General features: G+C 36.5%; 1 protein-coding gene across 1 annotated transcript in view; it reads right to left on the reverse strand.

The window, feature by feature from the left end:
* The window catches only part of TMEFF2 (transmembrane protein with EGF like and two follistatin like domains 2), a 259,387-nt gene that overhangs the window by 203,350 nt on the left and 30,920 nt on the right, over positions 1-25,117 (reverse strand). The window lies entirely within an intron of this gene.

Below are 25,117 nucleotides of genomic sequence, written 5' to 3' on the forward strand. Positions count from 1 at the left end.
TGTAACACATAAATAAGTGATTTGAGCCACTCAGTGCTCTGCTAGTAAGGAAGGGGAAATAGTTTGCTGAACTGGACCCCAAGGATGAGTAAGATTTTTATCAGATATAAATGGTGAGGAAAAGAAGTAGGAAAATAATTCCAAGTAGATGGGAAATTGTGGCAAAGATACTGACCTGAGAGAGAAGCTAAATAGACAGCTGTTCAATTTGGATAAAACATGATGGTAAAGCGGAAGCAATGGAGAAGAGGCTCAGAAAGGGTCTCTGAAGCTATGCCCAGTCTTTTGGAGGCAGGAAGGATCCATAGCACATGTTGCAGTGTACAATTACCATAATCGGAATTTTGCTTCAGGAACTGGCATATGGGTACGTTTGACAAAATAAGTGCATTTGGAAAGAAGGTGGCCAAAACAAAGGCAGCTAAGGATATTTTTATTTACTGAGTATCATCTATATTCCAGGGCATTATGTGAGGTCCTTTATGTAAAACATTTCTGTTAATCCTCACAGGTTTATAGAGCACAGGTAACTGAAAAAATGGTATGAATCCAGTACATATGATTACACTGTGATAATATAAGCCAGAAACACAGCCCTAACTTTCAGGCAATGAAGTCTTCCCAGGAAACATAAGAGAGTAATCCATTAGGATACATTTGAAAGACCCTCTCTGGAGAGTCAAAGAGAGAAAGGAAGAGTTTCATGTGTGTTTTCATTATATCTAGGATCAAATTATTATATCTGGATCTTGTAAGAGAATGTACTTTGTAAAGTTGAAGCATTAAATAAATGTTAGGTATCATGTGTTAGTTACCTGTAGATTGAAAATTTGGACTGTCCTAGAAATGAACTTACTCTGGCATCTACAGATAACTCTGGTGAATGAATCACTCTTCAGTGGATCAATTGTGGTGACTTTTGGTTTGAAAATCATATATGTTTTATAACACTGAAGATACCACCTTCATTTTTCTTATTCTAAAACCATGAAGGAATGAGTGTACGTTAATTTGTATTACAAAGACAGTGGTTCCTTGCTGTTATTGGATTGAAAATTCTGTCTAAAGATTGACAAATGATGAGAATAGCAAATAGTAAATTCTCTGATTGGAACCTATTTAAACTTCCATTGTGAACCATAATTTTTTTTAGTTATTGTTAACAACAGCAAAAAAATCAATGGTATGGAATGCAAGAACTGATAGATGGGATTTATTGTGTGCACTTGAGATCTATGGCCTCATGAAAGGAAGACTTACACCTACAGACTGAAGGAGTTATCATTTGTTAAAAGCCACCACTGATAAAACACAGTAGGCCATTTCATATTCATAAATCCAGAACTGAGAAAACACAATGAGTCCAACCAACTAATTCCCAAATTGGTCAGATTTTAGCCTACTTGTTAAGGACAACTCTACATGAAAACCTCTAAGGTCACAAACTAGTTATTGACAGTAGTTCTTCTGTGGCCCACTAGATGATTTCACCTGGCCACATTTAAAAATTAGGAGTTATTGCATAAAAATCTAGATATCCAGATTTCCATGAAAATCAAATCTAGCATTGTGGATACAAACATGCAGGACAAGTATTAGAGAAATTAACTTGCTCATTTAGACAAGGCATGAACTCTTTAGTTTACCATGGACCTTACCAATCCTTATTACTCCTTCAATTTAAAAAAAAATACCCATGTTTTTAACTTATTTGCCTGATCTGTTTCTCTAATCTAATCCAGATATGTTATTTCTCTGAGTTAGTAGCAAAGCTGGACATTTGAAAACTGCTCAAATTCCTGAAGATATGATGTATTGTTCAGTATTACAGCAATTTTTTACACATCAGATAACTTTTGGTGTATATGGGCTATTAAATTTACTTTGATTTATCTTTTTCCTATTAAAAAATGCCAAAAGTAACAAAAATAAGCCTTCTATTTTTATAAACGTATTTATTTATGTAAAAACATATGAGAAAATTAAAGTCATCAGTGAGTAACTCTATCTTGTATTTTCTGTGATCTTCAACGACAAAATTTGTCTAATTTACATATACTGCAAAATTGGTATTCATTTTTTTAATATCATGGGTGGCTAGACATTCACATAATGAATATCCTTTTACCTTGCATCAGCTGAACTTCAAGAAAAATTAATTACATTCATTATTTTCTGATTTATTTCTTTCTGTAATTTAAGTATCCCCATGACAACCACAAATTTTCGCTAATTTCTGAACAGTAGAAGCACCTTCCTGTAGCATTCTCTGCATTTATCAAGTGGTTTCTTTGAAGGATAGAAAACCTAAAGGCTCTTCTTAGTGATATTCTTTAATAGTCACCTTTAATTTAGAATGAAAAATCATATGTACATCACAGCTGTTTATGTCACTTGACATTTTTACTTCATTATGTCCTGTTCTTAGGCAGGTGTATATTCATTTAACCATTACTAGGTGTTTACCCAAGCAGTTACATTAAAAAATAACTCTACACGTATGTCAGATTCTTTTGAAACCATGGTTGATATCAAAACACTTACAAAATTGTAAGTCTTGAGTTATCTGGTAGGAAAAACATGTAATTCCTATTTTTTAAAAGAATTATGTTCATGTATGCTAAGGAGAACTCTCATTCATAAAGGCTTATAGTCCTCCCCAAATTGTCACTACCATCGTCACTCTCCTCATTTTCTGATTTCCCTTGTTAAATATCACTTGGGAAATTTTTTCCTCCTTTTTCTGTGTTTTAAGAAATATTAGAATGAAAAGTTAATTTTTCCTAATTATCAAGGGCATGATATCGGAGAATCAGTAAGTGGATTTATCTGATGTTTTAAAAAATTTGCTTTTACATTTTTCCATCCCTCTATTCCCATTCCAGCTTCTATTTTCTCTGAGTACCACATTCTCGTTGTCCAACAATGATGGAATAGAGATAGAAGCCACTTTTAGTTTTAGCTCTTTTTGTTAACCTGTCACCCTTCCTAAAGTATTTTTACTGAATTGTTTCCCATACTTCTTTTAACTTGATTCAATCCTTTGTTTTGTAAACATTCATAAAGTTGACTGAATTAATATATGTGTGTGCACACACATATATATGTGTGCATGTTCATGTGTGTGTGTATATTTCAAGGTTGATCTGATAATACCCTGAATTTTGTTCAAGTGAGAAACAGTGAATGACAAAAGGTTAAGTAAATTATTTAAATGTAATAAGGATAAATGCAGAATTGTTTTGCTTTCATTTAGTTTTTAAGGTCACCTTATTCAGAGAACATAATGCTCATATACATGTCAATAAGTAGGTAGTTTAACATATACAGATTCCTCATTAAAGATCATATTCATTTGTGGGATTATTTCTAGTTTTACTTTGTCAATGTCAACTCATATGATAGAATGATTAATTAAAGGCCAAATAATGACTAATTTGTGATTTGTGAGTTTTCTGGAATTAAAAAATAACAAATGTGAGAGGTTTTAAATAAATATCACTATGAGTTAAAATACTTGAAAGAAATGGGTATGATTTTCTGAAAAATTTTCCCTTTGTGGGGATCAGATAAACATTTTTAATAGAACAAAATCCATTTTCTAAGGATGTAAAAGTTCATGTTATATATATACATATATATATATATAGTGCTAGTCATGGTACATAGAACATCGAATTATTTAACAATATTTAACATTAACATTATTTAATACAAGGAATTTGATTTTGACCTTTTTTGAAAGTTACATATTTTAATTTTGAACCAAAATTTTTCATTAGAAAATACATATGTATGTATCTACACTTCTGATTATGTATTCTATAAAATACCTAAAGAATGGCATCTATTATCATTGTATATATGAACCTTTAAATACATATATATTTCATTTTATTATAAAATGCTAAGCTGAAAAGAGAAAGCAATAGAGAAGAATATGGTAACACATAGTGCCAATTTTTAAGATAATTTTTCTTTCAAATAAGATATTCATTTTTATATGAACTTGATAGTGACATTTTTTCTTTTTTTGATAGTAGCATTTTTAAAAGTCTATATTATGCTTAGAATCAGAGTGATTCCAATTAATGACTTTAACATTTTTAAAGTAGCATGTCCACCATCTGATAAAAAAGGACAAACACTCATCTTATATAACCTTATGGGAATATCTCTTCTGTACCTCAGTTCTCTTCTATGTATATATTCTGTTTGTCACAATGATTAAATGTTTGATTTTATCTATAGAACTTAGAATAGAGAGCAGGATAGAAACAAGTACCATATAAATTTTGCTCTTATTTTGTCAGTGTGGCACTTCTAGAAGTGGGAGTCCTTTTGAAGAGAGAAGAAAAAATGGAAAAGCTACTTAGCAGTTGTTTAAGTGAACTGATTAACTGAAAAGGCCCCACATCCAAATGGTAGCAGGTACATGAAACAAAGCATGTTTACTCTCTGTTTATTATCAGGACACATTTGGAAGAATGAGCTCATGACAGCAGGATATAAAAATAAGACCATAAAGAATCTTTGCAAAAATGTAAATATCACACAAGACAAAATAACCAAAATCCTGCCAGCATGCAAGGCGCCATCCCTATAGCAACTATAAGAAATTTAAAAATCTTTATAGTCAGAAAAAAATAGATATTCTCAGAAGAAGATAGGCCACTGGCCAATAAAAATATTGTGGAAAAATAATAACAGAAACTCCAGATTTGGTTTTTAAAGCGTTCCTCTGATATTTGATATGTTTTTGATATTGGGCTAGATACAACATGACACAGGATGGGTATGGAAGGAGGAAGGGATCTAAGAACTAGAAAATTAATGGCCTAAAAAGTATTTTAATTAATTTTCCACACTGACTTTCTTTAAGTTATAATTATGTTAGATTTTTAGAGTCTGATGACAGCATTTTCCCTACAGCCCAATTTGCAAGCTCTTCTGAGTGTCTGCTTAGTCATCTGCTTAGTCATGTGGCCTGCTACATTTCTGATTCATTGAGAGAATGCGAATATCCTATTTTCTGAATTTGTAAGCTTTATAGAGTCCCATAGCAACAGCCTGTAATTTGTGTGTGTGTCTGTATGTGTAAATTATTTTCCAATTGCACATTTTCTAGCAACTCTTTCAAATCTAAAAAAAACCTCTTCTAACAAACTGTTGGAAAATACTGGCTAGAGAGACTTGCGTAAGAGCACCCAATGCCAAATTAATGGTTTGGTGATTACCCTTGAACTACTTTCTACATTTATGGGCTAGTGAAGGCTAAGCAATGTTGGTTTCTTTTGAAGCTGCATGGGAATATTTTATTTGGGAAATTCAAAGGAGGAACTGCAATTAGAACAAAGAAAACATAAATATTTCAATTTTAATTTTTAAGATCTCATATGTAGTTTTAATTTTTAGCCAGGGTAACATATTAAGAAATATCATTAAGGTACTATCGGTATATAAAGAGATCACAATTGGACTCTACTCTAGGTTGCTAATCTTGGGGGTCATCCTTCACCTTTAAAAAAGCTTAGGGCTTCCCATTCCAGTATTGTTGGTATCAGCAGCCACAGAAACAAGCAGGAACTCTTGTAAATGTATTAAAAATACGGACTGTTATCTAAACAGTTATGGCAAAGTCTAAATCACAGAAGGTATACATATATTCAGTATACATTGTAGGCTAGAAGTAGCATACAATAGTTTTAAAGGCTTGTAATGACAAACAACGCACTTTGGTCATCTTCCCTCACGTTTTATTTTCAACTAACATTTAATAGAATTAATATCCAATTGTGCTACATCTTGATTCAATTTCAACTTACCCTTCCATCTCATTACAACCAATCCCAGTAAGCATTTTCCTTTCTTCCAACACTACACCATTAGTTATTGGATGGCTATGATTTTTCAAGCAGTAAGCAGTTTGCTTTTTTTGCCTTACATCCCCAAGGTACAAGTAAATAGATACACTACTGTATTAATGCCTGTTTTACAAAACTGCTTCAGTTGTGATATACATTTTAATATACTAAATGGACTGCATTGTGAAGAAAAATTTCAGAATGAATAAACTCATAAAAATTCATTGGTAATGCCTGTTCAATTAGGGAAAGCCTGTCTATTGAGCTTAGAATTGCTTGTTATGAGAGGAAACTTTATCGTGTTTCCCACAATCACTGAAGCTAATGCTTACCTTCAGGTTGCCTAGTTATTCATTTGGGCTATATTTCAAGGTCAAGTTCCACTGACTCTTCTGCTCTTTTCATAAGAACAAAAAGAAAAAGCCTAGTTTGTAAGGTCCTGTTACTATTCCCTTTGGGAAAGCAGCAATGTTATTTGTCCAGGTATAACATGCATTCTGAGGAGAAGCTACTAGATCTGCAAGGTTTCATAGTTTCCACTATTACATGAATGTCATAGAAGGGGAAGACGAGGTTATCAGAAATTATAATCATATACTTGAGCGACAGTCCACGGAGAAACTTGAGATTTCTGCTCCCCTAGGTTTCTGTTTCCTTGCATTGTCCTTCTTCCCATACCTGACATACTACAGAATTTTGACAATTGAAGAACATCTCTGGAGTACTGATTACTATGCCTTTGATCTCCTTGCCTATGAGGAGCTGTATGCTAAGTCACTGATTATCAAAAGAGCCTCTAAAATGACAGTTTACTCTTCATTATTACTAAAGAATGTTACAGTGAGTGATCTGAGGAAGTCCAAGTGGCCAAAGGACACCTTTTAAATTTGTTTTGTTCCAAAGCATTACGGAGTACAGCATGGTGCAAAATTAATCTGGTCAGCAAGAGAAAGCAGGGCACACAAAGCATCTGCTGGCTGCCTCTGGAATAAAAACACTGCATTTATCTAGACATTATTTATGATCTGTTTCTGGCATAACTAGTCGTTACTGCCAAAAGCCAAATTATAGCAGCCTTGTGTAACAGATTACCTCAAAAGAAGACAAATTCTAGAGCGGATGGCTTTTTAAAATTTTAAACAAATGTATTTTTAGACTATCTTCTGTGTCCAGGAGGCCCATAAGTCCCGCAGCATCTCCAGCTTTTTTAGAGTGGCAAGAAAACCACAAAAAGAAGAGAGAGGGAACAGAAGAATGGCTTATTTCTTCCCTATTTCCCAGGATCACAACCCACTATTTTGTGACTACCATTTTCAGGCCTTTAATTTGTCCTCCAAATCCTGTTCATCGTCTAACAAGCTTTGAAGGGTTGGAAGGTCCTGTGCCTAATGTGTGTGGCCCTGAGAGGAAGGGAGCTGAGTTCCACAGGATGACGTCCAGTGAAAGCTTTTCCAGAAGCACTTGTTAGTCTGATGAGTGTATTTCAGCTTCACATCAACATTTTTTTCTTTTTGCAATTTAATTTGCACAAAAAGCAAGCAGTGCTCTTCTGCCTCCAAAAATATGTACGAGTGGGTGTGTATACAAGAGTGAGAGAGACAAGCATGGTGAGGGGAGAGGAAGGAGGAATTCAAGAAAAAGCTCAAATTATGCTTGTTTCATCCTTCAAGCTTCATTTGGGCTTTTCTTTATTAGAGAGCAGGGCTTATTAGAGACTATTCTGGGAGATTTTTAGTATTTGAAGAAATGGAGCTTTGGACAAAGAAGATGGGGAGGAAATATTAGAGCGCACTGAATCTAAAAATTGCCTTAGATATGAAGTTCAGAGTAAGAGATTAGTTGGTGAAGTTCTTTCTATATGTGCACCATGCAATTGGACTCAAAATTAGTGCTTATGGTAATGACAGTGGTGGTTATAGTCTTAACCCGTGAAGAACAGTAAATGACCTGTAATGAAATGTTCCAATGAGAGAAGGGCATCATAATAAGTATATCTTATACTTAACATCATATGCTTCTACACAATTTCTTGGTAAAGGAGGTGACTACACACATGGTCCAATTAAAGCAAAATATTATATAACTGCATGGCTAACTTTCAAGTACAATAAATTAATATTTTGGTGCCTTATTAGGTAGAACTTCCACCTGGTATTGAATGGTGCAGAAGGTCCACCATAGAACAATCCCATCTTAAGCTCTGGAAACCAATGTTTCATCGCCATATACTATTTATAGATGACATTAATAAATTGTGATTTTTGAGAGGTATCTTATTCTTCCATATACGTACGGCTGAAAAATTAATTTAAAAATTAATTAGTGAGCAAATGAATGAACTACACTATCTTTCTGATTTTTTAAAAATCTGTGTTTTTTCCTTAATGGAAACTCAGTTACCAAATTGTGTCTAAAAATAGACATAAACAAGTTCGGTGACACGTAGGAATTGTCATTACTGACAATAAAACATAGGCCTACATTGACCAAAGGATAAATGGAGTAGCCAGGTGTCAGCCATCCCCTGAAAATAAGAACCACTGTGGAAGTTTCATTTGTCTTACTTAAGCTTTGATTCAACATCTTGGAAATACCCTCATTCGCTCAGCCCAACACTGTCCAGTTGAAGGCTCATTACAAGGTTAACGAAACAAATCTAAGTAACAGAAACTAAAGCCATCACTCACAGGGTGATTTTGGTGTATCCCACAGTGCATGATTCCACAGCGATACACACAACAGGTATAGCCACCTTTACATTGCATCCTAAGGTCTTTGCTTCACTCTTAGTTCTCTTCTGATTTGGGTCATTTTTCCTAAAGCGTCTCACCCGCAAGCCATTGGAAATGCTCCCTGGGCACACACTCTGTGGTCCAAGAAGCAGGTACCTCACAATTTCCTTTGACATTCAGTTCTATTACAACTTCCTAGGGAACAAGGGACAGAGGGGGAAGAACCTCCCACCTGGCATGCTTCTTTTCAGCCTCTCTCTGTCTTTGGTACAAGTCCTTGTCACTATTCCAAAGCTTTGTAGAATAGGCTGAATTTAAGACATTGAGTTTATATTTTCATTCTCTTTAGAAAAATTCAGGATGAGGTGGGTCTTCCAGCATTATTTCCTTTGACTTTTTCTCCCCTAGAGATGACTTATTACCTAGGTTAAGTTATTACCTAGTATGCATCAGGTATTTTTTCAAAGCTCTCCAGGTGATTCCAATGTCCAGTCACATTTGAGAACCACTGACCCAGGTAACATTTTAAGATGATCACCATGACTGTTGAATGGAGAATTGTTTACGGAAACCACGTGTTCCATTTTTGCATGTTAATTTTGAGATATCTGAAATCTGTCTGGGTGCAAATGTGCTGATTGAAGAACTATAGGGGAAAATTGGGAAGGGTGAGTTGTGGTTTTCTAGTGAAAATCAAGAAAGAGATGATGGGGGGTTAATTTCAAAGAATAGTCCTCTAGATTAGAGGTGTAAGCAGAGTAAAGAGTAAAATGTTCTCACATAAATTTTTCTCTGACACTGGGAAGTATCATCCCTTAGGGACCATCCTGCCATTGCTGCCTTATTCTCCCCACTCCAGCAGAGGGGCTTTAGTGATGAGGGTTTATATAGTGTGACCTTAGAGTAGCACAAACAGGTGGTAGCACCAGTGGGTTGAAGCTAGCAGGCCAGCACCTGGCTTTCTGAGTGATATGACCAAAGAGAGTTGGGCCCAAGAGGATGAAAATGGTAAACATTCCATGTTGGCTGAGGGTAATTGTTCAGGAATCTTGTGAGTCAGGTCCTTAGGGGCTTTTAGAGTAGCTGGGAAAGATTTGTTCAGGGAGAAAGAGGTCTGGAGGTCCCATAATAGCAATTAGGGGGCGGTAACCTGGAGAAACGTGTTACCTGCAAAAGAATAATACATTCATGCATAATCAAGAACTGAGTGCACTAGGATGGCTGCCAGTTTTTATCTCATGCATAACTCAGTGACCCATACTGTCCAGCTCAGGACAACACTAGGCTGACTATGAGTGACTGTGAAGAGCTGTCTTTTGTGTTGTTAAATGCTAAATGCAAGGTTTGCATCCAGATAGAACAATTGGCCATAGGATCTCTTCACCTTCCTATCTTTACCATTTTTGAACAATTGGCCATAGGATCTCTTCACCTTCCTATCTTTACCATTTTTAAAGGACTAAAATAGGCACTAGAATCAGAGATTTCTCTCCACTTGTATAGGCACTAATTATTTGGTAACATTGCTGTTGGAATTATTTCTAACCTCATGGAAGGTAAGTGAAGCAAGAGAGAGACCAAGACATCACATAATTCAACAGTCATGCAAAAAGGATTTGATGCTGCTGTAAAAGTAATGAGTGGCTTCAGGAAGCAGAGTCACACTTATCAATTGCAAAACTTCTTACTGGGAGTTGTAAAGATTGCCAAAGATAGCATCTATGAAGGTAGCTAGTATGGTGCTTGCATGTAGCAGACAGTCACTAAATACTTATTTTCGTAGAAATGAGCATAGATTATGGATTAGTAAAAAGGAAAATTATTTAATAAAATCAGAGTCATCTGATTCATTAATAATATCTGATTTTTTAAAATAAACTTATTTATTTTTGGCTGCATTGGTTCTTCATTGCTGCGCGCAACCGTTCTCTAGTTGCGGCGAGCAAGGGCTACTCTTTATCGTGGTGCGTGGGCTTCTCATTGTGGTGGCTTCACTTGTTGCGGAGCATGGGCTCTAGGCATGCGGGCTTCAGTAGTTGTGGCTTGCGGGCTCTAGAGCACAGGTTCAGTAGTTGTGGCGAACGGGTTTAGTTGCTCCACAGCACGTGGGATCTTCCTGGACCAAGGCTCGAACCCGTGTCCCCTGCACTGGCAGGTGGATTCTTTTTTTTTTTTTTTTTTTTTTTTGTGGTACGCGGGCCTCTCACTGTTGTGGCCTCTCCCTTTGCACAGCACAGGCTCCGGACGCGCAGGCTCAGTGACCATGGCTCACGGGCCTAGCCGCTCCACGGCATGTGGGATCTTCCCAGACCGGGGCACGAACCTGTGTCCCCTGCATCGGCAGGCGGACTCTCAACCACTGCGCCACCAGGGAAGCCCATGATATCTGATTTATTAACTAACAATTGCATTTGTCTAATATGTTCAAAAGAACTATGTTGGAATAACCTACAGATCACTAATATTAAAAAGTTGAGAAATGCTGAAAACTGTTTTTAACTTTTATTATAAGCAGAGACAACTATATTTAGAATACAGTTAATCAAAACCTTGTATGAGTGAATTAATTAGCATGCACAGTAGGAATGAACTAGTCATATGTCAGTCTCCATTAGAACCCTACAATTTAGAACCTTATGCATAATAATATTAATTTGATATCTCATTTAAACTGCATAGTAATGTTAAGTTTAAGAAAATTCTTCAGTAGTCAGTGGAGAGTCTACATTTAAATATTTGAATTACTACTTTTGATAAAATTGTAATTGTAAGAATTAGTTTTTGCTCAAGAGACCTTTATAAAAGAAATATATTTTAGATATGAGAAAAAGGTAGAGACTAAACCAAATTATATGTTCATATAATTTTTAATGCCAACACTTGCAAATACATAATTTGAATGCATTTTATACCGTAGGATATACCTAAATAAGGGTATCATTTTTGAGAAATCATGGATTTTCATAGACGATTGTGCATCCTACCTTCCACGGAATTTTTTCCTGGTATATATATTCATTTCATATCTGCCAATGTATTGATGCATAGCTAATTCTCAATGCATATTTGCTGATGCATCACCACTTCTGTGCAGACTCACTGACGCTGGCCAATGATCAGGTGCCAGTGCCAACTGTACTCTATCCATGAGAGACCAACAACTATTGAGCAGGCTGACCATCATGTATTTTGCCAATCACGGGACATTTTAATGAGACTATTTTAAATCGTCATTCAGAAGACAGATCCTAACTCATCATGGCTAATATCTGTTGATTTACCATTCTTATATTTCCTGGGGGAGAAAGCAACACCTGTGATATGAAAAATGCATACTATACACTGTCTGCAGTGTTTGTTTTCTGTTTAGAAAGATGCTGATCTGCTACAGATGCCGAGGTACATTCTAATGCTTGAAATACTGTATAGTCGAACAGGGCGAAAGTGCTGATGCTACTCAAATATGCATGAGATGGCTGATGCCTACTCGGGAATGCACCAGAACTGCTGGCACAGGTTCCATCAGTAAATAAACATAAAATAGCATTTTCATTTTGAGATACAATTTTATCGAAACCAGCTTATATTCTTTCACGATCGAGGAGAGGGCGAAAATAAAACTGTACTTGTATCTTAAATTTGAAGGCAGAGGAAATTAAATGCAATGCTAACTCCATTAACAGTTTTTGATTAGAGACATGGCTGCTCTTAAAAATGGGGAAGATTTTCTGTGTGTTCCCAGTGGCTCTCTTGGGTTTCTTTGATTAGAGGAGTCAAAGACTGTAAGGAACAGGGACCTGACTTGGCAGTGTTAACACTTCAGTATTTAGAATCTGGGCTTGTGACTCGTCTTGCCCAGAAATGGTACGTGTGCATGGAGGGTAGGGTAGCGTGGGGTACTAAATATTACATAACGTTGTATCAACTGTCTCTAATGGATAGAGCAGAGCTCGTTAGAGCTTCCTGTAAGAGAGAGATGGTTCTGACTGAGGGTATGGCTTGAGTACGTCAGAATGTAATAACATGAACACTTTACTTCCCACAGTAGTGTAATAAGCATGCTAATTTAAATTTCTGATTTAGACATAACTGATACTCATTCCTCAAATCACACAGATAAAGAATAGCTGAGAGTTTCTCTTTAGAAACTAAATACTTCAATGATGCCTGTGTTTCCTATGACCACAGAGAACTTCGTATCAACTTTCACAAATTTTTATCATTTTAACTTGTGTTTCATTTGTTTGGGGGCAATTAGTAAAGTGGAATCTCCTTTTAATAATCCATCTAAATTTTTTGTGTGTTCATATTGCTGATAGCAGTCATATTCTTTTCTCTGTTTTGTCTGGAGACTCTTCAGGCAGTCTCCAGAAGGTCGGGTCTGCTTGGTTTCCACCTCCACAGTCTACTAAAACACAGGAGTATCCTCATGAGGCTGGGGACAGTGCAGCCACCATCTGCATGCAGCTGATTTTGAAAACTTCCCTGCTTTTCCCACCCCTGCCTTTGGAAAGCACCTTCCTCCATTCTCACAGGTTTCTGTAAACTTGCATCTTGGGGAGAAAGGTTTTAGAGGAGCTTTTTATCTTTTTCCTGCCAGAAAGCCCATGAACTCTTTATGCAAAAATTTCCATACCCTTCCCAGAAACTTTAAATTGTATGTCCATAATTCTTCCTGCAACAAAAAGTGAAGTTTCTCTCATGTGCCAACGCACCTCACCAGATGACGATCATCAGATTTTGGTACTGCACCTATCTCTTTCTTTTCAAAGCTTCTGCTTCCAACAAAGTCATTTAGACAATAATAAAATATTTTAAATAGTATAAAGTTGGAAGTCACCTTAAATATAAGCATGTTTTTGACTTAGAGCCTACTGGGAGGAACAATTTAGTTTCATTAATTAAAGTGGCTGTTCTTGTCACTCTGGCAAGTCAACAGCGACTTGGGAACAGTGTCTGTACAGGAAAGAATAAAGAAGAAAGCATAGGTTTTTAATAAAATAAGATAAAGACTGTGAAAATCCTATAAACACTTGTAAAGCAAGTGTTTACAATTAATAACTGTAATTCTGAAGTATTATTATTAAAACTAAGACTGCATGTAAGATTTTATCAAAGTTAGACTATAAAAACAAGCATGAATTTGTATCCAGAGGGTAGGATCCTGAATTTGGAATCTATGGTTCTAGGTTCTAGCTTCTAATTGGACAAGGGAAAAGAGAGGTGGATCAGTATGTCTGGAATTTCTGGATTGCTCTTCTATCTGAAAGCAGTTTAAAACCATCCAAAGTAGTTGGCAGTGCTGCTCAGCAGCTGCCCAAGTAGCCACGGCTACAGCTGGATCAATACAGCTACTGCACAAAGAGGACTGCAAAGACCCAGGAAATGGCTAAATAACTAGAGGTCTGATTTTTTTCTTACTTGTCAAAAATAAAAAGTAAAAAAGATGCAACTTAGAAATTGTTTCCATGATATCTTGGATTTCCAGATATTTCTTCTTGCAATATCACAAGAAACTGAAACAGGAGCCAATCTAGAGACTAAAGCTGTTAGTTATCATTCATTATGTTATATGATTTATAGCATACGGTATAATGCTTTTGAACATAAGAAACATTAAAACACGGGGGAAAGTTTGGAATAAACAGGATAACATAACTTTCAACACTGTCTAGAACTGACCTATTCTTTCATTCAACAAATATCTACGAAGCACCTAATCTGAGCCAGGCACTTAGGTTGCACTGAGGATACAGCTGTGAAAGAAAGATATAAAAACCCCTGGTTCCTTGGAGTTTACCTTCAATATTTGTATTTCATCCATTAATTCTATAGTTTCTCTAATTCAAATAAATGATTTCTTATCCAAAAATGCTAACAAGAAACATTTCCTGAATGTTCCTGTGGACCAGGTATTGTTCTAGCTACTATTGTTCTACTATTGTTCTGGCTACTATTGTTTTAGCTACTACTACTGGCACATTTAATTCTCACAACCCTATGAGGCAGAAACTGTTTTACAGATGAAAAAATGAAGCCACAGAGCATGGAATTCACTTGCTGAAAGGTCCACAGTTGGGAAGTGACAGCACCAGGACTTATACCCACGGAGTATGGCCACAGAGCCTGCAGCCTTAACCCCTCCAACCTACTGCCTCCCCAGAGTAACTGGCACTCTGCAATGCCATGTTCTCCTGATTATTTTGTTTCCATTGATTTAAAAATTAAACACAGACACTTTGTTTTTAAAGAACAATTTTCTGTTTATAAACCAGGTATATCACTGGTAACAAATCCTACAGATGCCAGAAATATGCAGGCCATGAGAGTACTTAAAAATAAACACAAAGATCACAGTTCTCAAATCTGATTCTGAATTTGGCAGTTATAAATAATCACAGCTACAGTGTTCTCTCACCTCTGAGACAGCATATACTGTATCTATAGAATTAAATGCTATTTATTTTGGACTCTGTGCAGAAACCTGAGGCCATGCAAAGGGACTCTTGAGGTTGTTAGTGCAAACCCTTCATTTTGGAGACGAGGAACTGAGATCAAGAGACGTTTCCTAAGGTCATGCTCAAGAGCCTCATCTTACTTAGAGACTTTGTAATATTCCCATTTGTTCTTTACCCTAATTTGAGGATTAATGGGCCAAGATACAGTTTGTATAGAAAGCTGAATATCAGATAGCTATGAAATTCTCTCCCTGGCAACCTCCAGAATGTTTAATGTAAATATTGTGATTTAGGGAAATCGACGTTAACATTTCCTGACACATGGGACAGTTTAGGATTTAAATTTCCTTCAGAACAGAGTGTGTTCACATCCAAATATGATAGAAAGGAAGCCTGACTAAGGAAAAAGTGTCAGCGCAGTATAAACCATTAACCTTGGTGATGGGCAGATCTATGTTTGAATCTTGATTTTGTCTCTTAGAAACCTGTAAATCTTGGGCATTTTTTTCCCTTGAGCCTCAGTTTTCCCATCTGTAAAATGGGGAGATGAATGTTCTATTATGAGGTTGCTGTGGAAATTAAATAGAACAAGGCATTTAAAGTATCAAAACAATAAAAACACACATAAAAATGAGTTTCAGTACCCTCTGTGGTCTTCTTAATTATTTGGACTGAACAGGGAAATAACTAGCTCACAAGAAGACATCACTTTGATACCACATATTGTACTTCTAGGCTTAACTATACCATTTGTTCCTCCTGTACTGAATCTTTCAAATTTTAGTAAAAGTAAAGCAGCTTTCCAGACTATGGCCAAAGGGACAGATAAAATCTTTGATAATACAAAGTCTTTTCAGACTTAAGAAAATCTTTCATTGTCTGGCTTAAAATAACATTTTTGGCATCATGTGCACCCTTCCTCTCCCTGCATCTTACTTTCTAGTCATGCCAAACCATCTGTTGTTCCCTGAAATGCCATGCTGTCCCACACTTCCATGTATTTACATGCTATTTCCTCTGTCTCTGACGGCCCTTGGCTTCTTAATCATTTGCCACACTCTTGCCTGTCCTCTTACACTGGTGCTGAGTTCCTCAGAGGCAGGATCTGTGCCTCCCTGGCACAGGGCCCGGAACACTGAGGGTAGGAAGACCATGCCAATGTTTGTCATATGAATGAATGACGCAGGTGACCAAGAAGGGCAATGCCATTTTTCTTTAAATTAGAATTCACAATAACGTAAGGAAATTTTTGCAGTTGTATACTGACTCTCTAAGAAAGTCTAAAACACAGACTTAGAAAATCTATTGACTGATAGCATTTTTATTCATGTGTGATTATAGTTCCATGAAGGATCAAATTGAAGAACAGCCCTTATTTGGATATTTGGATATATGTTTTAGAGATTATACATCTAATATACCACATATCAAGAAGTTTGTAAATCTAGATGTATCATTTTTAATGTGAAAACTAGCCACCTCTGATACTAGCCAGCATTTTAGCCATCAGAAAAGTACATTACATGGCACATAGTTGGAGCTTATTATCAAATCTTCAAAATAATACTATATGATACTCAGTGGAAAATTATATATTCAAAATCTACCTTAATGCATTTATACCAGAATATCACAAGTCATAAAAATTACCCATGGTTATAGTGATGAGACTGAAAATTGCTATCTTCCCCTAACTTCTTTTTTTAACATCTTTATTGGAATATAATTGCTTTACAGTGGTGTGTTAGTTTCTGCTGTCTAACAAAGTGAATCAGCTATACGTATACATATGTCCCCATATCTCCTCCCTCTTGCGTCTCCCTCCTTCCCACCCTCCCTATCCCAGCCCTCTAGGTGGTCACAGAGCAACGAGATGATCTCCCTGTGCCATGTGGCTGCTTCCCACTAGCTATCTATTTTACATTTGGTAGTGTATGTAAGTCCATGCCACTCTCTCACTTTGTCCCAGCTTACCCTTACCCCTTCCCATGTCCTCAAGTCCATTCTCTACATCTGCATCTTTATTCCTTTCCTGTCCCTACGTTCTTCAGAATCTTTTTTTTTTTTTAGATTCCATATATATATATATATATATATATATGTTAGCATACGGTATTTGTTTTGCTCTTTCTGACTTAATTCACATTGTATGACAGACTGTAGGTCCATCCACCTCACTACAAATAACTCAATTTCGTTTCTTTTTATGGCTGAGTAATATTCTATTGTATATATGTGCCATATCTTCTTTAGCCATTCATCTGTCGATGGACACTTAGGTTGCTTCCATGTCCTTGTTATTGTAAATAGAGCTTCAGTGAACATTGTGGTACATGTCTCTTTTAGAATTATGGTTTTCTCAGGGTATATGCCCAGTAGTGGGATTGCTGGGTCATATGGTAGTTCTATGCTTAGTTTTTGAAGGAACCTCCATGCTGTTCTCCATAGTGGCTGTATCAATTTACATTCCCACCAACAGTGCAGGAGGGTTCCCTTTTCTCCACACTGTCTCCAGAGTTTATTGTTTGTAGGTTTTTTGATGATGGCCATTCTGACTGGTGTGAGGTGATACCTCGTTGTAGTTTTGATTTGCATTTCTTTAATGATTAGTTATGTTGAGCATTCTTTCATGTGTTTGTTGGCAATTTGTATATCTTCTTTGGAGAAATGTCTGTTTAGGTCTTCTGCCCATTTTGGGGCTGGGTTGTTTGATATTGAGCTGCATGAGCTGCTTGTAAATTTTGGAGATTAAGCCTTTGTCAGTCGCTTCATTTGCAAATATTTTCTCCCATTCTGAGGGTTGTCTTTTCGTCTTGTTTATGGTTCGCTTTGCTGTGCAAAAGCTTTTAAGTTTCATTAGGTCCCATTTGTTTATTTTTGCTTTTATTTCCATTTCTCTAGGAGGAGGGTCAAAAAGGATCTTGCTGTGATTTATGTCATAGAGTGTTCTGTCTATATTTTCCTCTAAGAGTTTTACAATGTCTGGCCTTACCTTTAGGTCTTTAATCCATTTTGAGTTTATTTTTGTGCACGGTGTTAGGGAGTGTTCTAATTTCATTCTTCTACGTGTAGCTGTCCAGTTTTCCCAGCACCACTTATTGAAGAGGCTGTCTTTTCTCCACTGTATTCCCCTATCTTTTTGTTTCCACTATAGTTCCCTGCAGCAGAAGGTATTACTCTACACTTTAGTACCTCTAGAATCAGTAAGAGACTCAAAACTAAGCATTCAAAGTATGAGTCCTCTCCTAGAGCTAGAAAAATAACTAAAACCACTCATAAAATGATCAGCTGAAACCAGGAATAAAAAATAATTGTGCACTATCCATGTGTCAAGAGGAAATGCTTAGTGTGTTAATTTAAAAAGAAAGCAAATTGGAAAATGACAAAAATGCTAAATTTTTCAAAACCTAAACTACTTTAAAGTTTAACTCATGTCCTATCTTGTTTTGGAGGTTCTCCCTGCTGACTACCTACCATCCTACCATCTGATCAATCATTCCTTTCTGAATGACTATACATCACGCTTTTTGGTCTGATTGTTTCATATATGTATTTTTTCACTCCCTTAAAAGACTATGAGCTCCTCTTCAAAGAGAAGAGATTATCTTATAAGATTCTTTCTTAACCCCACTGTGCTGTAAACATAGAAGATGCATAATAAATATTTGGTTCTTATTTGTTAACAAATGCCAAATGGGGAATTGCAACCACAATAATCAAGATTGTTTCTGCTACTATTATTTGTAGTTAAAGAAAACCCCCAAGGCAAGAGTGTATTCAAGAAGGAACAGAGCAGATAGTGTTTTGAAGGGAGTCAAGACAGAAGGATGGCATTGGACACTAATTCTTCATTTGAAAAATAGATTGTCTCCTGTTCCCTAGGCAGTCTGCTGCTAAGTAAAGATGAGCTACAGTAACCAGATCGGTTCATTAAAATGTGGTCCCTTTCATTCACCATGACTCATCTTTATGAGAAGCCATGATTCAGGGAACTGAATGTGCTAGTTTTGCTACTCTCATGACACCCAAAAGAATAACATAAAACGGAATTTTTAATGACTTCATATTCAGTTTACTGTCTTGTATAGCTTAACCTCTGTATGGACCCAACATCTAATAAAATTTGGTAATGCAAAGAACTGTCATAGCAGTCCCTTTGAGCAATGGGCTACTCTAACGGCTTAGTATTGAAAGTTTGTAGATCTGCCTCAAGGAAATACTCCAGATAATTAAAAAGTCCTTCCCCATCCTTCAACCTCTCTCACCTCACTGCCCTGCTCCACTAAACTTCACTACCACGTTAATATTATTGCCTGTTTTATTCACTTCTATATCCCCAGAACAAGTGCCTGTTACATAAAATGTTGAATTAATGAATGAAAGTCATTTGCCATAGCAGTTTTTTGAGACCTAGAAGTTGAAACCAAGGACTTGAACTTCAGTTTTGTCTGAGACCAGGGTTGATGACGAAAAGTAATAGGGCCAGTGAGAAATACTGGGTCACCATTTCCTTTAGCAATGCCTTAGACAGACTTTATGATTGCCAGAGGCTTAGTATTCCGAGGATGTTTTCCACTGTGACATTACTACCTGAGAAAGGGGCACCCTGTTGGAACTGCCTTCTAAAATTTTGAGAGCCTTAGACCCCTGAGGAGGAAGCAAATACGTGTGTATATGTGGGAAGGAGGTCAAGGTGAGTGGAATTGAGGAAATACTCCATAGATTTTGCAAGGAGCCTAGTTTCAAAGTCACTATTGAGCCTGAAATATGAGTCTCTGAATGAGTCATCTTAATGCTGTATATCACTATTTGGTTTGGCTCAAATGCTGTGTAATTTGTTGAATACGTTCATGTAATATCTATATCATAATTACTAGTGACAGAGATTTAAGATACCATATTTTATCTGAATTGTTGAAAAGTCCATTAAACTCTATTAGAAAACCTTCTGACACAACTCTGGACTAAGAGGCTGCTTGGGAAAACAAAAAACCAAATTAAAAATATTCATTAAGAAAAGAACCAGCACTGCAACAATCTACCTACAGAACCACAAAACGACAACAACAGCAAACAACAAAATATCGGGTTGGCCAAGAAGTTCATTTGAGTTTTTCCATAAGATCTTACAGAAAAACCCGAACAAACCTTTTGGCCAGCCCAATAATTGAAAAGTAAGCCAAAGATCTGATTACTAAAACTCATGCGCAGAGAGAGACCCAAGTTTCTGTAGAGCCTGAGCTTATACAGTTTTGTGGCACTTCTGTGGAAAAAAATAAGACAATGTCGCAAATGCTCAACTATGTATAGAGGCCTGGAAGGGGCCTATGCAAAGTGAGGGGCCCTGAAGTTGAAGTTACAGGCATTCCACAATATAATATCCTCCACACAAGGCCATGGTCAGTCTGCCCATGCAGGACTGACAATGTTTATAGAACAGCTTCTTCAGGTAGGTCCAAGTCAGGAAGAATAAGATACACGGAAAAAGAAATGTGAAAGGAACAGGGAAAGAGACCCCCTGCTGCAGCACTGATGCCATAATAATTAAGCACTGAAGTGGGAACGATAAGCAGCAGCAATGCTGACAGCAGAAGAAAGTCTATTTTGAAGAGAGAGGAGAAAAGAGCTTTGCCTTGTGGGAACCAAAAAGCTATTTAAACCTGAGAATCCAGTCTAGGGTCATCACTCTGTCATGCTAAAGCCTTATCAACCATGGGACAGTTATTTTATTTTCTATTTTCTAAACAGTTATCTATTTTGCTAGAAAATTGCTAGACAGTTGTGGAGCTCACCCTGAGTAAATGCCCAGGAACATTTTACCATCTTCCAGTCTCCTTTTCCCATCCCCCTCTATTCCTCCCTGCTCCTCCCTCCCAGTCTGCCACTTCCACACCAGTGTTTCCACAACAGATTCAACCTGTGAAATCGCACATTCATTTGGATGAAAATTGTATGACAGAAGTGGTTACATAAGTAAAGTCCATCCAAATGCAGCATTGTGTACTTTCAAATTCAAAGACTTTCAAATTTGTTATGCATAATGTAAGCAATTAGTCAACTGGCTTGAGTCAGGAATGGTTTGAAAGTCAAACATTCGGACCAGTTTGGAGACAACTGTGCCCTTTTCTTCGGATAAGGAAAACAACTTTTGGAGCCATCCTCTTGCAAACACACCAAGTGGAGAAATGCGTAGATCATGAGTTTGTTGTGGGTAGAGACCTGTCTTGTTCACCTTTGATAGTTAATCTCTTGTCTCTTGCTCAGTGCCTGGCTTTAAATAGGTGCTCAATAAAGTGTAAAGAACAAGCATTTCCTGTGAACACGTTAAATACGGGGGAAAAGGAAAAGTACCTTCAGTGCAATGAGGGGCTTGATGTTCACATCTTAGAGATTCCAGAATTACAGAGAGTATTTTTTGAAGGGTGCTGACAACTCAGAGGACAGTCAAAACAACCTTACAGAAGAAAAAGGAGTGGGAGAAGGATGCTTCAGGCCCTGCTTCCTTATTGATTTGGGTGAAAGTTAGCTAATCATGATCGTGGTGCCCATCAGACGATGCTTAACACCAGTTTAGTGAGAAAGGCAAATGGCCCCAAAGCAAACTTGCTTCAGAGATATTTATGAGAAAAACAAGTTTAAGAGTGCAAGCAGTATCCATTCAACCCCATCTCCACTACCACTCACACCTGCACCTGCCATGTTTATATTGACCTATAGTCATAAACGAACAAACAAAACCCCTTAAAATCAGGGGCTGTGTCTGCTATTTATGGAGGGAAGTAATACACACTAAGATGTATGTATTACTTTTTTGATAATACATACCAAGAAAGAAATCTTTCAGCATGTTTTAAAGCCTCCACATTTCAGCTTTCTGAAAAATTCAACCACAACACGCAGATTCATTAACCAAAGCCACCTAAACTCTCACTGTAATTGAGATTTACAACTTTAGCAAATTTTCACTTTTCAATTGGAGGAAATAATTTTTATTCCACCCAAAATCTTTGTTGCTTTTAGAGTTAAAATAGCTCCACCCGAACTACACAAACCTACAAAGTAACTTTTCGACAACCCACAAAATAGGCATGATATGAGCTCCCCCTACTGGTACAACACTGTTCCCACTTCATGAATCCAGTAAGGAATCCCTTCTGTGAGTTGTAGAGTAAAACAGAGTTGCAGTTTAGGGTTGAAGAGGAGGAAAAGCTAAACAAGTTTTTTAAAAAACAAACAACAACCCCAAGCAAAACAAAACAGGAAAACAACTCTACTCACCCTCAAATAATCTATCTGAAAGAAATATGCAAACAACATGCTTACAAATATTTGACAGTACCTTTTAAGCTCTCATCCAAGTGGACAGGTGACTGAACTAGATGGCTGTCACTACCAGTATGCTCTGCTGTCCTCACTTGCATTCAGATGTAGTAACAAGCAGAACTTAATTGTAGTGATGCTGTATACAAATAGTAGAATTTTTCCCTCTAACAGCACATGTGAAGGGCTTTGGAGAAATAAAATAGAGTAGCACCATGGAGGTTGAACAAAGTCTATCTGAGGGCCTTGGGTCTTCTGCATTTGAAAATGACTTCACTATATTGCTACGTGAAATGGGAAACCAAAGGTGGAACCATAAGTTTTATATTTCAAGCCACTCAAATTGGTTGTCTCCAGAGAAGAAAATCCAATGCAAGAATCGATGGCAAATATAGGTAAAGTGCTAGTGTGGGGACATTCACACTGACTAAAGCAGGAGAACTGTTATAAAGGTGCTGCTAGTGATAAGCTGTTACAGAAAAAATATAATGAAAGAAGTGGGACTCCCACTCTTTGAGTCAGCAGAAGGGAGCTGTTTCATGATATTTGCTATATTTGTAAGGCTGCAATTTTATTATACCTGATTCTGTTATCACAATCTGTTACATATCCTACATAGAATATAAATACATAAAGCCATTTAAAAGCCAAATTATAGAGCTGTCTATTTTTATATTTTAACTTTTACTGCCATACCAGTGATGATGCTTAAGTGGTATAAATTTAAAATGGTAAATGAAAAACAAAAATATCAATAGATGCAGGCTTTATTGAAAAGCCACTGGTTGAAAATCCCAAAAGTACATCAATCTGCTTCTGGCTTGAAGTCTGAGAAAATTGCCTTAGATGAATACAGTAGGCTTAATGCATGGGCTTTGGTTTTTTAAAATGATGCTTTTTATGAAACATTTTCAGGTCTTAAAAGTAAACCTATATATTCATTCATACTGAATGTGTATGAAGAATTTCAAGAGCACAAAATGAGGTATAGGATTGTTATCGTTTTTCCTTCTCTTTTCCAGATCCTTCTTTGTATTGGCATATAACATTTTTGTTCACACCAATGTCAATATGGAAAGAAATGAAAGATAATTTGAGTAGACTTAGGACACCAGAATATCTGTCACCATCTCACCATCTTTTTTGCCACCACCCTAGTTAGATCACGACCATCTTTACCTATTCTAGGACAATAATCCTTTTTGCTGATTTCTTTGCTGCCCCTCTTTTTTCATCTATAATTCATTTTCCACAAAGCATCCAGAGCAGTCTTTTAAAAATATAAGCCAGATTATATTACTCTCCTTCAAACGCTTCCCATGACACTATAAATAACACCCAAATTCTTTATCACTTCTCCACTCTCTTCTTCTACCATCTTCCTGCTCAATCACTGTGCTCAGACTACACTTACCTTCTTTCTGTTTCCATGTTTAACTAAGGTCTCCCTTAGGGCATTGGCATTTGCTTTTCTCTTTGCTCTGAGTACCCTGCCTTGGGTTCTTGGTGCACATTTCTTATAATTCAGGCGTTCATTGCAAATCTCACTCTTCCCATAAAACCCAGTCACTCAGAATTACGTCATCCTGTTTCACTTTATTAAAAGAAATTATTACTCTCTGAAATGTTCTTGTTTATTTATAAGAAAGAGCTTATGCCTGTTTCTTTCCTTTAGAAATAAGCTTCACAAACAGGGACTTTTTTTTCTGTATCTCAAGCATCTAAAACATGACTGTCACAAAGTATAATATTGTGCCATGGTATCAAATAAAAAGAGTATTTAGTGTAACACAGAGGCAAGTACTGTATTATCAATAAATGTTAGTGGAATAAATGCTCTCAATTAAAAAACAAAACCAAAACTGTGTATGCATGTGTGTGTGTGTGTGCGCAAAAGGACTAATAAACCAAAGTCACATCACACAAAACAAAAAGCATAGATGTTTCTCTGATTAGTGCAAAATTCCTACTAAACAGCAGCAGCCTCCTTTTAATCAAATTAATAAATGTTTAATATATTTTAATATGAAAGGTTATATATTTTCATTTTAAATCTCTGACTTTTGAATATATGGCAGAATACACAGGAAACAGTGGAGAAAAGAGTAACCATGGAGCTTCAGGGGCCTGGGTTTAAAGCCTGGCTGTGCCACTAACTACATGGTTGTGGATAAGAAAATTAACCTTTGTGTCTTTTATTTTCTTCATTGGAAAATGGAGATGATATGTCTTTCTTGAGGAGTTATAACAAGTATTTACTATGTGGCTATAAAATACCTGACACAGAGTAGGTGATCATTATAAGTATCTTAATAAAAGACAGTATAAATCAGTCTTTAGAGTGTTACACTGGGCTTATCAATTATTGGAACAGATAAGCTATATGAACTTTAGTGATTCATGTGATTATATGTATATGTAAATTAGCACTGATGTGTCTCTATCAGTGTTTCTATAATTGCCCAGTTTGAAAGCAGCACAGCTAAAAGCAATACACTATTTGAAGTACTTTTCCAGCTATTCCTTTTCATTCTCAGTAACCTCAGGGAGTAGTATCCAGCTAAAGCATTTTTCTTTTGCTTGGCCTTGTCCCAGAGGTACAAAAATTAGAAATTTTGTCAGAAGGAATGCTCCCTCAGCATTATCAGTAAATACAGTGTGCTAGAAATGTCAGAAATAGTACTTTTAAATTCTCAGATACTTAGAGTTAAAAACTACTTAGAAAAAGTTACCAAAAAAACTC

Source organism: Kogia breviceps, chromosome 2 (assembly GCF_026419965.1).
Source record: "Kogia breviceps isolate mKogBre1 chromosome 2, mKogBre1 haplotype 1, whole genome shotgun sequence".
In the NCBI taxonomy this organism is placed as follows: domain Eukaryota; kingdom Metazoa; phylum Chordata; class Mammalia; order Artiodactyla; family Physeteridae; genus Kogia; species Kogia breviceps.